General features: G+C 46.7%; 1 non-coding gene across 1 annotated transcript; it reads right to left on the bottom strand.

Annotated features, from left to right (window-relative positions):
• Nucleotides 1–7,092: 7,092 nt before the first annotated feature.
• Nucleotides 7,093–7,164, bottom strand: trnat-cgu (transfer RNA threonine (anticodon CGU)). The gene has a single exon. It is a non-coding gene; the product is annotated as a tRNA-Thr (tRNA).
• Between the last annotated feature and the right edge of the window lie 7,591 nt (nt 7,165–14,755).

The following is a 14,755-nucleotide window of genomic DNA, read 5'->3' as shown; positions in this document are numbered from 1 at the left end:
CCGCCCAACTGCATGGAGCGTTCTGCGGCAATGTGACCAGGCCCATCCTTTGCAACACCGGGGACAGATAGAACCTCAGCACGTAGTGACACTTGGAGTTTGCGTACTGGGGATCTACACACAGCTTGATGCAGCCGCAGACGAAGGTTGTCATCAGGATGAGATTCCGCGTTGGGAACATTTTTCCCGCCCTTGTCCAGAGATTTGAACATCGTGTCCCTCCGGACCCGGTCCATTTTAGATCCCCAGACGAAGCGGAAAATGGCTCGGGTGACTGCCACGGCGCAGGAGTGGGGTATGGGCCAGACCTGCGCCACGTAGAGCATCTCAGTCTGTTCAGTTTGCTGACCCACTGTTTTTTTTTTCATGTTTATACTTGCTGCTGTTCAATTTTCAGTCCGTTAACACCCTATCTGTACTAATGCTTTGTCTTTCAACACACCGTTAACATATTGTTTGCCTTTGCTCCATGACCTTCTGGTCAGCTGTTCTGTGACCTTGTCCTATTTACACCTCCTTTGTTATCTCTTGCCCCACCCCACGCTTTACTTGCTTATAATCTTTTAAATTTCTAATAATTGCCAGTTATGAAGAAGGGTCACTGACCTGAAACGTTAACTCTGCTTCTCTCTCCACAGATGCTGCCAGACCTGCTGAGTATTTCCAGCATTTCTTGTTTTTATTTCAGATTTCCAGCATCTGCAATATTTTGCTTTTATTTTATGTGTAACCAGGGTGTACCTACAAGCACGTGAAAGGTTTATTTGGAGCAGAATGATGTTTTTCATTAGAATAAAAATTTGAAACCGTGAAGTGTAGCCCTTTATCCCCACAATAAAAACATGGCTCTTATTTTCTAGACTTAACGATTTTTAGGTTGGCGACCACAATGAGATGGTGAAGAACTACATCCTGCTCCGGAGCTGAGGGTTGCAAACCCCTGGTCTAAGCAGAATGAAGCAGTTTGAGAACTGAACCTGACTTCACAATGGACTACAAGGGGACTAAAGAGATCACGGTCAATATTCCCTCCAATCTATCAGACCATGAAAGCTCCCATGCAGGCTGCACATTTTTATTAAGGTTATTAAGATAAAGGTTCTTTCTCTTCAAAGGTGTTCAGAGGGCGAGAGAGAGACAGAGGGAAATGTCCCGACTCCAGAAAAGAATGCAAAATCTGCTCTGGCTGCTGTCGATGGGAGTCGAGGTCAAAGAGGACTTCCAAGAGGTGAAGAACCAGCAGGCCTCGCTCTTTGCCACGGAGGCCTCCAAGATCATCTTCCGGTCCAGAGTCCTCTCCATTGAGCAGGATGAGACGTGCTCACGTTTCTTCTTCCAAAATGTACACAGAGAGAGCTCTGTTATCAGCAGCTTGAAGGAACAGGATGGCTCAGTAACGTCTTCGCAATCCAACACAGCGGCACAGTGGTTAGCACCTCAGCCTCACAGCTCCAGTGACCCGGGTTCAATTCTGGAGAATGCCTGTGTGGAGTTTGCAAGTTCTCCCTGTGTATGCGTGGGTTTTCTCTGGGTGCTCCGGTTTCCTCCCATAAGCCAAAAGACTTGCAGGTTGGTAAATAAATTGGCCATTATAAATTGCCCCTAGTATAGGTAGGTGGTAGGAAAATATAGGAACAGGTGAGGATATGGTAGGAATATGGGATTAGTATAAATGTGTGGTTGATGGTCGGCACAGACTCGGTGGGCCGAAGGGCCTGTTTCAGTGCTGTATCTCTAAAAAAAAATTAAGGATCAGCAAATCCTTTTATGCTGGGCTGTCAGACGCGAAGCCCACAGACAGCACGGCTTCCCAGTTCTTCCTGTCATCTATCACAGAGGTCTTGGAAGACAGCATGAGGGAGAGACTGGGCAAGCCGCTAACTCTGGACGAGCTGACAAAGGCCATCAGGTCCATCGAGACGAGTACATCTCCCGGAAGCGACGGCTTACCGGTTGAGTTGTATTCGGCCCTGTGGGAATGGGTCGGCCCAGACCCGCTGGAAGTATACGAGAGTATGCTCCTGGCCGGCAGCATGTCAGAATCCATGAGGAAAGGCATCATCACCCTCATCTACAAGCGGAAGGGGGTGAGGGCAGAAATCAGAAATTGGCGGCCCATCTCACTGCTTAATGTAGATTACAAGATTCTGTCCAAAGTCATCGCCAGTCGAGTCAAGTCTGGTCTGCAGTTGGTGATTCACCCTGACCAGACCTGCACTGTACTCAGCAGGAAGACCTCTGATAGTCTCACACTACTCAGGGATAGGGACATCTGCCTCATCAGCTTGGACAAGGAGAAGATTTTTGACGGGATATTGCACACATTCATGATGGACGTGCTCTCCAAAATGGGGTTTGGGGAGGGAATCTGCAATTGGTTCAAACTGCTTTACACAAACATCAGTAGTGCAGTATCAATCAATGGGTGGGAATCATAAAGTTTCCTGATCCAATCTGGAGTCAGACAGGGCTGTTCTCTCTCCCCTGTCTTGTCTGATTGCTGTATCGAACCTTTTGCAGAGTCCATTAGGAAGGATGCAGGCATAAGAGGGGCGACAATCCCATTCAGTGGACGCACTCAGGTAAAAGCCTCCCTGTACATGGACAATGACGCTGCCTTCTGCTCGGATCCACCATCCCCTCGCAGACAGATGAGCATCTGCGACCAGTTCGAACAAAAGTCAACTATGGCAAGTGTGAGGCCATGTTCTTTGGGAACCGGGCCGACCGATCCTTTGTCCCCTTCACCATCAGGTCAGACTACCTGAAGGTGCTGGGGACACGGTTCGGAAGGGCCGGGACCTGCTCCAAAACCTGGAAGGAGCGAGTGGCCAGGGTGCACAATAAACTGAGTGTGTGTGAGCAGCGAACTCTCTCCATTGTGGGTAAGAAAATGGTCATCAGGTGCGAGGCACTCTCGTTGTTGCTGTACGTGGCGCTGGTCTGGCCCATACCCCACTCCTGCACTGTGGCTGCCACCCGAGCCATTTTCCACTTTATCTGGAGATCTAAAATGGACCAGGGCGGGAGGGACACGATGTTCAAACCTCTGGACAAGGGCGGGAAAAATGTACCCAACGTCGCCCTCATCCTGATGACCACCTTCGTGTGCAGCTGCACCAAGCTGTGGGTAGAGCCCCAGTACACAAACACCAAGTGTCACTATGTGCTGAGGTTTTATCTGTCCCCGGTGTTGCGAAGGATGGGTCTGGTCACATTGCCGCGGATCGCTTCATCCATTTGGCCTGTGCCGTACCAGCTATCCTTCGTGGGAATGTTTCTGTGGGAAAACACCTTTGATCACCAATCCATCAGGCAGTGGTCTGCACGGAATGTCCTCAAGGCCCTACGGGAAAAGGAGATGGTGGATCCGGTCGGATGGTTCCCCGAGCAGACTGCCAAAGTCATTTGGCAGAATGCCTCATCACCAGAACTTTCAAACAAGCACCAAGATGTAGCTTGGCTGGTGGTAAGAAGAGCCCTTCCTGTCAGATCCTTCCTGCATGCCCGAAGTCTCACCCCCTCCACACGCGGCCCTCGAGGTGGCTGCGGTGGGGAAGAGGCAGTTGCCCACCTCCTTCTGGAATGTGTCTTTGCAAAGCAGGTGTGGAAAGAGATGCAGTGGTTTTTGTCGAGGTTTACCCCAAGCAGCTCTGCAACACAGGAGTCTGTGCTCTACGGGATGTTCCCGTGGATGCACACCGAGATAAACATTAACTGCTGCTGGAGGACCATCAATTTGGTGATAGACACTCTTTGGTCTGCCCGAAACCTGCTGGTCTTGCAGGGCAAAGAGTTGTCCATGACCGGGTTTTGCAGACTGGCGCATTCCAAGGTCCAGGACTACGTGCTGAGGGACGCACTAAAGCTTGGGGTAGCCACTGCAAAGGCTCAATGGGGAAAGACCACTGTGTAAGGTCCCCCCGCCATAGTGAACTGAGCAGCTGGACCCATTGGAAACCCCTCGTTCTGTATACACCAGATATGGGTTTGCTGTAAAATGTCCATGTCAGGTAAAATGGAGTGGAAGGGTTGTGAGGCAACTCACTCCTGTATTGAAGAAAACTGATTTCCTTTGCACTTTTTGGAATGTCAACTTCGTGCTGTTCTGAACTGTTGTATAATGCATATTTTACAGATTTATATGAATAAAGCATATTTTAGGAATAAAAACCTGGGGATTCAGATGCATAGTTCTTTGAAGGTGGCAGGACAATTGAGAAAATAGTTAGCACAGCATATGGGATCTTGGGCTTCATAAATAGAGGTACTGAGTACAAAAGAAGGGAAGTTATGCTGAACCTGTATAAATTTCTAGCTGGGCCACAACCAGAGAATTGCATCCAGTTCTAGTCAACACACTTTTGGAGGGATGTGAGTGTCCTTGATAGGGTGGAGGACATTTAACAGAATGGTTCCAGACATGAGGGATTTCAGCTGTAAGGTTAGGTTGGAGAAGCTGGGGTTGTTCTCCTTGCAGCAAAGGAGATTGAGGGGAGATTTGATAGACATGTACAAGATTATAATAAATATGACAGGTTTAGATAACTTGCAGGGCGATGGGGATAGAGCGGGGGAATGGGACTGAATGGATTGATTTACATGGGCTTGATGGGCAAAATGACTTCCTGTACTGTAGTGACTCCATGACTCAATGACTCTCTCTCCTCTCTCTCTCTGTCTATCGCTTTACCTCTCTCTGCCTCTCTCTCTCTATCTGCCTTTACCTTGTACTCTAACTTTCTATCGCACTCTCTCTCTCTTTTTTTTTCACTCTCTCTCTCTCCATTACACGCATATTTGTCAATCACATGTCAAAGAAGGAAGCGTAATGAAGGAATGTCTGCACCCTTGAAAATGTTTCCAGCAGAATAGTTAAATGTTTAAAGTTTCTGTAGGGAGTTTGACCTGAGATGGTGAGACACAAGGATGTGAGGTTATTAAAGTCTTCACCAAATGTAAGAGGGAATAATTTTCTTCACTGGTGAACCCAAAGGAACAAATCTGGCACAAGAATGAGAAAAGTCGGAGGATTGAGAAACATCCAATGGTTCTTCACATCGACAAGTCAGCAGACACACAGAAAAACAGTAGGTTGAGAGTTCAGATCCAGTGATAGACTGGACAAATATCGAGCCAGTGCTTTTTTCTTTATAAACCTGACATCTGTCCACTTGGCTATTGCACCTCGTCTCGATGTATCTGATAATACTGATACTATTTGTATTCCACAGTTGCTTTGAAATCACAGGCAATATAAATGGATTGGGAATGTCAATGGTCAGGAACCATTAATGGATTGGGAAAGTCAATGGACTGGAAAATATCAGTGGATTGGGAAATTCTATAGACTGAGTTATATCAATGGATTGGGACAGTTCAGTACATTGTGAAACATCAATGGATTAGGAAACAGGAATTAAAGGGACAGATGGAGTTCAACCTGGAAACGTGTGAAGTGATTCATTTTGGAAGGTCGAATTTGAATGCAGAATACAGGCTTAAAGACAGGATGCTTGGTAGTGTGGAGGAACAGAGGGAGCTTCGGGTCCATGTCCAAAGATCACTCAAAGTTGCCACCCAAGTTGATAGGGTTGTTAAGAAGGCGTATGGTGTGTTGGCTTTCATTAACAGGGGGATTGAGTTTAAGAGCCACGAGGTTATGCTGCAGCTCTATAAAGCCCTGGTTAGACCACACTTGGAATATTGTGTTCAGTTCTCGTCGCCTCATTATAGGAAGGATGTGGCAGCTTTAGAGAGGGTGCAGAGGAGATTTACCAGGATGCTGCCTGGACTGGAGGGTATGTTTTACGAAGAAAGATTGAGGGTGCTAGGGCTTTTCCCATTGGAACGAAGAAGGATGAGAGGTGACTTGATAGAGGGGTACAAGATGATGAGAGGCATAGATAGAGTGGATAGCCAGAGACTTTTTCCCAGGGCGGAAAGGGCTATCACCAGGGGGCATAATTTTAAGGTGATGGAGGAAGGTTTCGGGGAGTTGTCAGAGGTAGGTTATTTACACAGAGAGTGGTGGGTGCGTGGAATGCACTGCCAGCGGTGGTAGTAGAAGCAGATACATTAGGGACATTTAAGCGACTCTTGGATAGGTACATGGATGATAGTAGAATGAAGGGTATGTAGGTAGTTTGATCTTAGAGTAGGTTAAAGGTTCGGCACAACATCGTGGACCGACGGGCCTGTACTGTGCTGTACTGTTCTATGTTCTATGTTCCAGATGAAAGGATTGCAGACATCAATGGATTAGAATGTGGAGAGGCAGGAGAAAATGATGCCATTTTAAGTAGGGGGCCGGGGGTTAGTAGAAACAGACCAGGGCTATTTTACTCTCTATCTCACTCCTTTCTTCTATCTGGCTCATTATCACATCCTCTCTCTCACAGAGCGGTGGGAATCACTGGAACCCACACTTGTTGCTCAGGTTGTTTGGTTCCGGGAAAATACAAGGTCCACATCAGATTGACAGGAAGGATAAATGTGATTCAGAGCCAATTATATTCCTTTTGGTGATGTGTGCTCAGCCTTGTTATATCAGCAAAGGCAGCAGGAAATGCAAACCCTGAAGAGTTTTGATAGAGTGAAGAAGGAGAAAGTGTTGCCAGTGACAGAAGGGTCAGTAACCAGAGGAAACACATTTAAAGTAATTGACAAAAGAATTCGAGTTGTGATGAGGAGATTGTTTTTTCAGCAGTGTGTTGTTCTGGTCTGGAATGCAATCCTGAAAGGTCAGTGGAAGCAGATTCAATGTTAACTCGAAATGGAATTGTATATATACCTGACATGGAAAATATAACAGGGCAATGGGGGAAAGGACAGGAGTGTGGGATGTGGGATTAATAGAATAGCTCTGTTAAATATCCAGCAAAAGCACAGTAATAAGGTTCAGTGCTTGGACCTCAGATATTTTCACTCCATCAATGGCAGAGAAGGCTCGAGGGACCATGTGGCTACTCCTCATGTTCTTCCCAGTGTCCAGGATAAAGTCTGGCATGACACTGATTTCCAGATGGCCGAAACAAATGCAACAGACATCGCTTCTGGAAACATCACATTTGAAGTGAGAAACTAATCATAAGGCACAGACGGGGATTGAACCCGTGATTTTCTGTTTACGAGACTGACGCCTTACCACTTGGCCACCATGCCTTTTCTTAATGGACACCTGAGGCTCCAGAGGAGGATTTGTGATTCTTTTTCAATTTGGTTGAAACAGCATCGAGAAACATGCACAGAAATAAAGAGGGATTGTGGAATGGGTAACAGATCAGCCTCATTTCCATCATCAGCATCATGAAATATTCATTCAGACGTTCCATTCCCATCCTCAGCTTTTCTCACAACTGCACAATAAGATAAGAGTGGACATTGGGTTGTTACTGGGCAGATTATATAAATAGACTATGTGCATCATCACAAGAAGTGATGCAATATAATCTGTACGGCACCTCATGGAGAGTTGTGGATGAAACCTTCAATGCAAGATGTGTAGAGTAAACTCAGGTTATTTTAACCGTCAGATTCTTATAAATTGCCTTGACAGATATCAGAATATTATATGGGGGCCACAGTAAACCAAAGCAATGATGGAGAAATCTTTGCCTGTACCTTTGAAAAGGTCACTGGACTGAACCAAGCCGAGGAGTGGCCGAGATGGTTCCAGAGGTTTATAAGGTATCGTACTGCATCGGGTCTCGTGCAGAAGCCAGACATGGAGCAGGTCAGTACACGATTGTCTGCCATGGAGGGAGTGTGTAGGCTTCGTGTGAAGAAGTTATTGAGGCACTCAAGACCTAGTTTAATTGAGGAAAAAAATGTCATCGTGGAGCCAAAGTTAAAACGCTGCATTTGCTGACAACGCAACCACCAGGTGACGCTGTACGAGCACATGCGCAAATGCAGCCTCTTCCACTGAAACATCACTGTCTGTGACATTCAGGCAGCTGCCAGGATTAAAGATGGAGCTACTCAATTTATCACAGAAAACAACTTCGACCCAAAAATCCCCTCAAAGATTGCCATCGCCGCCTCCGTCCCACCCCCAACAGTCCCCCGTTCCCTCTTGCGCATTCGCCAGTTATATAGTACCAAGTCATCTTAATTCACCTAAAGTGAATTACTTTCGGAGCAGTGACTGTCATTTCATAAGCAAATATGGCACATATCTACACAATGGACATGTTTTGGTTGATACTCGGAGAACGTTGCGCTGTTTGAAGTCTCATCAGAAGGACAGCACCTCTGACAGTGCTGCACACCCTCTGTAATTCAGTGAGGTTTCATAGAGTCATAGAGTTATGCAGCACAGAAACAGGCCCTTCGGCCATCATGTCCGTGCCGGCCATCAAGTACCTATCTATTCTAATTCCATTTTCCAGCACATGGCCGTAGCCTTGTATTCTGTGGCGTTTTGAGTGCTCATCTAGATACTTCTTAAATGTTGTGAGGGTTCCTGCCTCTACCACTCCTTCAGGAAATGTGTTCCAGATTCCAACCACCCTCGAGGTGAAACATTTTTTCCTCAAATCCCCTCTAAACAGTGCCATCCCATTCTCCGGACGATCATTCCCCGCTTCCCCCCATCCCACTCTCTGACTGCTCACTCCCCGCTTCGCCCACCACCACCCCCATCCTGCTCTCTGGCCGCTCACACTCCAGGCCATGGGCTCTGCCGCTTCCCTCCTCTCGGTCACTCGCTCCAACATTGCCCCATCACCCCTCGAGGCTCGCCTTGCTTTATCGGGTGGTGCGGTGAAGAATGATCGAATGTTGGAGCGAGAGGCCGAGAGGAGGGAAGCAGCATGGCTTAGAGCTAGTGTCTGGAGGGACGTGGGGGGGAAGCGGGGCGTGAGTGGACGGAGAGAGGGCAGTGCGAGGATGGGGGGGTAGCAAGCGGCTGGAGGGCGGGGGAGCGGGGTAGCGAGGAGCGGGCAGTGAGCGGCCTGGAGTGAGTGGCTGAGAGGGGGGTAGAGAGTTTTCCCGCGCATGCGCCACTTCGTCCTGGAAGACATAGGCTGAGCATGCGCAGCATCTCAGAGCGCAGGAGAGTGTTTGTGCATGTGCGCAGCTTGGAGCTCTCTGATGACGTCGGCTGGCCGCTGCATTGTCAGGAATCACTTTGAATTTAATAAGCATACAAAACAGAAGGGGGAGAGTATTCATTAATTTATCAATGACTTGTGCAGTCTCACGGAGGTTTGTGAATACGGCAACTTAAGGGAAGAGCTGAATGGAGACAGGATTGTGTTCGGGGTATTAGACAACACCCTTTAAGATCATCTGCAGTCCACGGCTGGTCTCACATTAACGAAAGAGTTTCAATTGAGCAGACAAGCAGAGGTTAGAAAGTTTAACCAATCCGTTGTTCGAGGGGACAGGGAGAGTCTGATCTCGAGAGTTGCAGACTCAATTGAATTTGTTAAGATAGCAAAAGGAAAAATTAGCGGTAAAAGACAAGAAAGACGGGAAGAGCATCTAGTGGTAGCTGCAACCAATTGCAGTAGGTATGGTCGAGAGAGACACAAGTGGGAAAACTGCCTCGTCAAAAAAGCTGAGTGTTTTTCCTCCCGAAACATGGGACACTTTCAGTCAGTGTGTCGCAGTAAAATACCAGCACTGAATATAATTAAAGGGAAATCCCCAGAGAGCAAAAACATTAATGAAGTACAGGATATCCAAAGTGTGGAAATGCAGGAAATAAAGTGAGAGTTGCTGGACGACAGAAATTCTGAAATATTTTAAGATAGAGGTAGATAGATTCTTGATAAACAAGGGGGTGAAAGGTTATCGGGGGCAGGTGGGAATGTGGAGTTGAGGTTACAATCAGATCAGCCATGATACTATTGAATGGTGGAGCAGGCTCGAGGGGCCGAGTTTGCTACTCCTGTTTCTAATTGGTATGTTTGTATGTAAGAAAACATGTTCTAGATACAATGAGAACTATCATTTGTTTGGAAATGGATTTGAACCCCCTTTTATCAAAAGGTTATGGAGCTTTAATTTTTCTACAATTAACAGGCAAATCCTTGTGGAGTTGAGATTGACAGAAACAATGGGCTGGATTCTATAGAGCCCTCGACGTCGAGATCTGTGGTGGGGGTGGGGTGGGAGCCGCCTGAGGTTGGCCCCGGATGAGGCCCGCCACGGACCTCAACGCCGGCAGGGCCTGGCTCGATATTGCCGGCGACGGCGAGGCCTTGTGGGGGACCTCCACCGCTCGGCAACGGGACCACAAACCTGCATTAATTATTATCCCATCACTTCCTGATATCCCGCTGCGATCTTCAGCCCAGTGGCCGGCACTGCCGTGCCTTCGGAGCCCCATCCGGGCAAATGAGGTGCAACACTGGTGGGGAGGGGGGAGAAGGTAAGTTTCTCAGTGTGGGGGAGGGGGGACGGAGTCAAATTAATGTCATGGGTGTAGGGGATGGTGGGAAGGGTTATAGTTTACAGTTTATGCAGTTTTGGGCGGAAGGTCAGATGGTAAAAGTAGGTTTTGGGAGGGAAGGGCAAATAATTAATTTAACTGTTATTGGGGGGATGGGAGAGAGGCAAAAGCAATGTATTTATTTCATTTCATTTAATCTTGCTTTAAGTATTTCCCAGTAGGACTAACAGCCCTTTAAAAATGGCTGACACTCCAGTACAGTACTAAGGCAGTGCAGCACTATCAGAAATGCTGTTTTTCAGGTGAGACAGAAAACTGAGGGTCAGCCTGACGGAGCTGGCTTCAGGATCAGAGAACTGGATTCAAAGAGCTTGTCGACAAAATTGAAATTTACACAATGTACACATAGCCAAGTGAGAATATAAAGTTGTCGCAGTAATTGAGACCTGATTCCAAAAACAACAGGAATGGGTTCTGGAATGGACTGGAATGGAATTCTTCAGTGTTTCTGTTGTTTGGCTTGCATTGACTCATCGATTTTCCTGTTTTTCACTTTGTCGATGCCTTTAAATAATTGTGGATCCTTCTTCAGAGTGTCTTCTTTCACCAGGTAGTTCTGACCTCTGATGATGTTGATTGCAATCAGCTTCAATTTGCTGATAGTTTTGGAACTGAGCAGATTTCCTTTGCTTGAGTCTACAACATGGAACGCAGTCTGACATGTGGACCCATGGGAGGATTTGAATGCCACCCCTGCGTAGGAGTTGGATCCATCCAATAAGAGACCGAGTAGAAGTGACAGTTCTGTCAGTCGAATATGAGATTTTTAATGGCAGGGTTGTGAGTTTGAGTCAAAAACAAGAAATGCTGGAATCACTCAGCAGGTCTGGCAGCATCTGTGGAAAGAGAAGCAGAGTTAACGTTTTGGGTCAGTGACCCTTCTTCAGAACTGACAAATATTAGAAAAGTCACAGATTATAAGCAAGTGAGGTGGGGGTGGGGCAAGAGATAACAAAGGAGAAGGTGCAGATTGGACCAGGCCACATAGCTGACCAAAAGGTCACGGAGCAAAGGCAAACAATATGTTATTGGTGTGTTGAAAGACAAAGCATCAGTACAGATTAGGTGTGAATACACTGAATATTGAACAGCTGCAAGTGCAAACCTGAAAAAAAAACAGTGGGTAAGCCAACTGAACAAACTAAGATGAAATGAAATAAATGCAAAAAAGATTGTAAAAAATTTAAAAAAGAATGTAAAAAGAAAGGAAGAAAAAACAACTAAAAATGAAAATAAAGTGGGGGGCTGTCATGCTCTGAAATTATTGAACTCAATGTTCAGTCCGGCAGGCTGTAGTGTGCCTAATCGAAAGATGAGATGCTGTTCCTCGAGCTTGCGTTGATGTTCACTGGAACACTGCAGCAATCCCAGGACACAGATGTGAGCATGAGAGCAGGGGGGAGTGATGAAATGGCAAGCAACCGGAAGCTCAGGGTCCTGCTTGTGGACTGAGCGGAGATGTTCCGCAAAGCGGTCACCCAGTCTGCACTTGGTCTCCCCAATGTAGAGGAGACCACACTGTGAGCAGCGAATACAGTATACTACATTGAAAGAAGTACAAGTAAATCGCTGCTTCACCTGAAAGGAGTGTTTGGGGCCTGGGATAGTGGGGGGAGAGGAGGTAAATGGGCAGGTATTACACCTCCTGCGATTGCAGGGGAAGGTGCCCTGGGACGGGGACGAGGTGGTGGGGGTAATGGAGGAGTGGACCAGGGTGTCGCGGAGGGAATGATCCCTTCGGAATGCTGACAGGGGAAGGGAGGGGAAGATGCGACTAGTAGTGGCATCACGCTGGAGGTGGCGAAAATGGCGGAGGATGATCCTTTGGATATGGAGGCTGGTGGGATGAAAAGTGAGGACAAGGGGAACCCTGTCACGGTTCTGGGAGGGAGGGGAAGGGGTGAGGGTAGAGGTGCGGGGAATGGGTCGGACACGGTTGATGGCCCTGTCAACCACAGTGGGGGGAAATCCTCGGTTGAGGAAAAAGGAGGTCATATCAGAAGCACCGTCATGGATGGTAGCATCATCAGAGAAGATGCGGCGGAGACGGAGAAACTGGGAGAATGGAATGGAGTCCTTACAGGAGGTAGGGTGTGAAGAAGTGTAGTCGAGGTAGCTGTGGGAGTCGGTGGGCTTATAATGGATATTGGTAGACAACCTATTCCCAGAGATGGAGACAGAGAAGTCGAGGAAGGGAAGGGAAGTGTCAGTGATGGACCATGTGAAGGTGAGAGAAGGGTGGAAATTGGAAGCAAAGTTGATAAAGATTTCTAGTTCGGGGCGGGAGCAGGAAACGGCACCGATACAGTCATCAATGTACCGGAAAAAGAGTTGGGGGAGGGGGCCTGAGTAGGACTGGAACAAAGAATGCTCGACATATCCCACAAAAAGACAGGCATAACTAGGACCCTTGCGGGTATCCATAGCGACACCTTTTACTTGAAGGAAGTGCGTTTCAGGTGAAGCAGCGATTTACTTGTACTTCTTTCAATGTAGTATACTGTATTCGCTGCTCACAGTCTGGTCTCCTCTACATTGGGGAGACCAAGCGCAGACTGGGTGACCGCTTTGCGGAACATCTCCGCTCAGTCCGCAAGCAGGACCCTGATCTTCCGGTTGCTTGCCATTTCAACACACCCCGCTGCTCTCATGCTCACATCTCTGTCCTGGGATTGCTGCAGTGTTCCAGTGAACATCAACGCAAGCTCGAGGAACAGCATCTCCTCTACTGATTAGGCACACTACAGCCTGCCGGACTGAACATTGAGTTCAATAATTTCAGAGCATGACAGCCCCCCATTTTACTTTCATTTTTAGTTATTTTTTCTTCCTTTTTTTTTTACATTCTTTTTTACATTTTTTACAATCTTTTTTTTGCATTTATTTCATTTCATCTTATTTTGTTCAGTTTGCTTACCCACTGTTTTTTTTTCAGGTTTGCACTTGCAGCTGTTCAACATTCAGTGTATTCACACCTAAAGTGTACTAATGCTTTGTCTTTCAACACACCATTAACATATTGTTTGCCTTTGCTCCGTGACCTTTTGGTCAGCTATGTGGCCTGGTCCAATCTGCACCTTCTCCTTTGTTATCTCTTGCCCCACCCCCACCTCACTTGCTTATAATCTGTGACTTTTCTAATATTTGTCAGTTCCGAAGAAGGGTCACTGACCCAAAACGTGAACTCTGCTTCTCTTTCCACAGATGCTGCCAGACCTGCTGAGTGATTCCAGCAATTCTTGTTTTTGTTTCAGATTTCCAGCATCCGCAGTATTTTGGTTTTATTTTTGTGAGATTGAGTGCCATTTTGTTTTTCCCTTTTTTAAGGCTTCATGAGCAGAGAGTACAGTGAGTGTTTGAAATGAGCAAGTCTCGCTTTGATTCAGGACTCTTACCTCTCTGCAGCATCTCACTATGAAAGATTGAATTTGATCTCATTTCATTCTCAGCTCGGGGTCTGTGCGGCTCAGTGGCACTTCTGGCTGTCTCCCGCTTCACAATCCATCAGTACTGAGAAAGCAATGGGGAATATTACTCACATGTTGTGTTCTTTAATTTTTTGGAAAACTTGAATGTATGTATTTTCTTCCAAAACACGGACACCAAGGCACTGTTAATGTAGGGCTGAAATAGCTCAGTTGGGAGAGCGTTAGACTGAAGATCGAAAGGTCCCGGGTTTCAGCAATTTTGCTTCCTTATGCGTCCCTTGCCTTGGTTCTGATTTTCCAGTTGCACAATTTACTTTGAGATTATTTACCAAGCACCAGTGGATTGAATTTGAGAAACAACACAGAGTCATTTACAGCACAGAAGGTGGTCGTTTGGCCTATCATGTCCATGCTGGCTCTCCCCGGAGCAATCTGGTCAGTTCCACTCACCAGCTCGATCCCTTTCCTCCTGCAAGTTTCTTTCCTTCAAGTATCCATCTAATTTCCTTTTCAAATCATTGATTGTCTCTGCTTCCACCACACTCGTGGGCCAAGACATTACCACCCACAGCATAAAAAATTCCACCTCATCAAGGATGGGAAATACTTATATCTTCTATATTTGCTTATTCTCTATTTCTATGAGAATAGACTGGCAGTCAACATGAAAGGGAACCCAAAAATCTTCGAGCAGCATGTAAATGATAAGTGGGTAGTAAGAAGTTGAGTCGGGCCTATTAGGGACAAAAAGGATAATCTAAGCTTAGAGGTGCAGGGCAAACTTAATCTACTTAATGAGTACTTTGTATAAGTGATCACTAAGGAAGTAGAATTGGACAAAATATCTGTTGAAGTGAAGACAGTA

This window comes from Heterodontus francisci, unplaced genomic scaffold (genome assembly GCF_036365525.1).
Source record: "Heterodontus francisci isolate sHetFra1 unplaced genomic scaffold, sHetFra1.hap1 HAP1_SCAFFOLD_86, whole genome shotgun sequence".
Taxonomy (NCBI): Eukaryota; Metazoa; Chordata; class Chondrichthyes; order Heterodontiformes; family Heterodontidae; genus Heterodontus; species Heterodontus francisci.
This window is presented reverse-complemented; position numbering and strand designations above follow the sequence as displayed.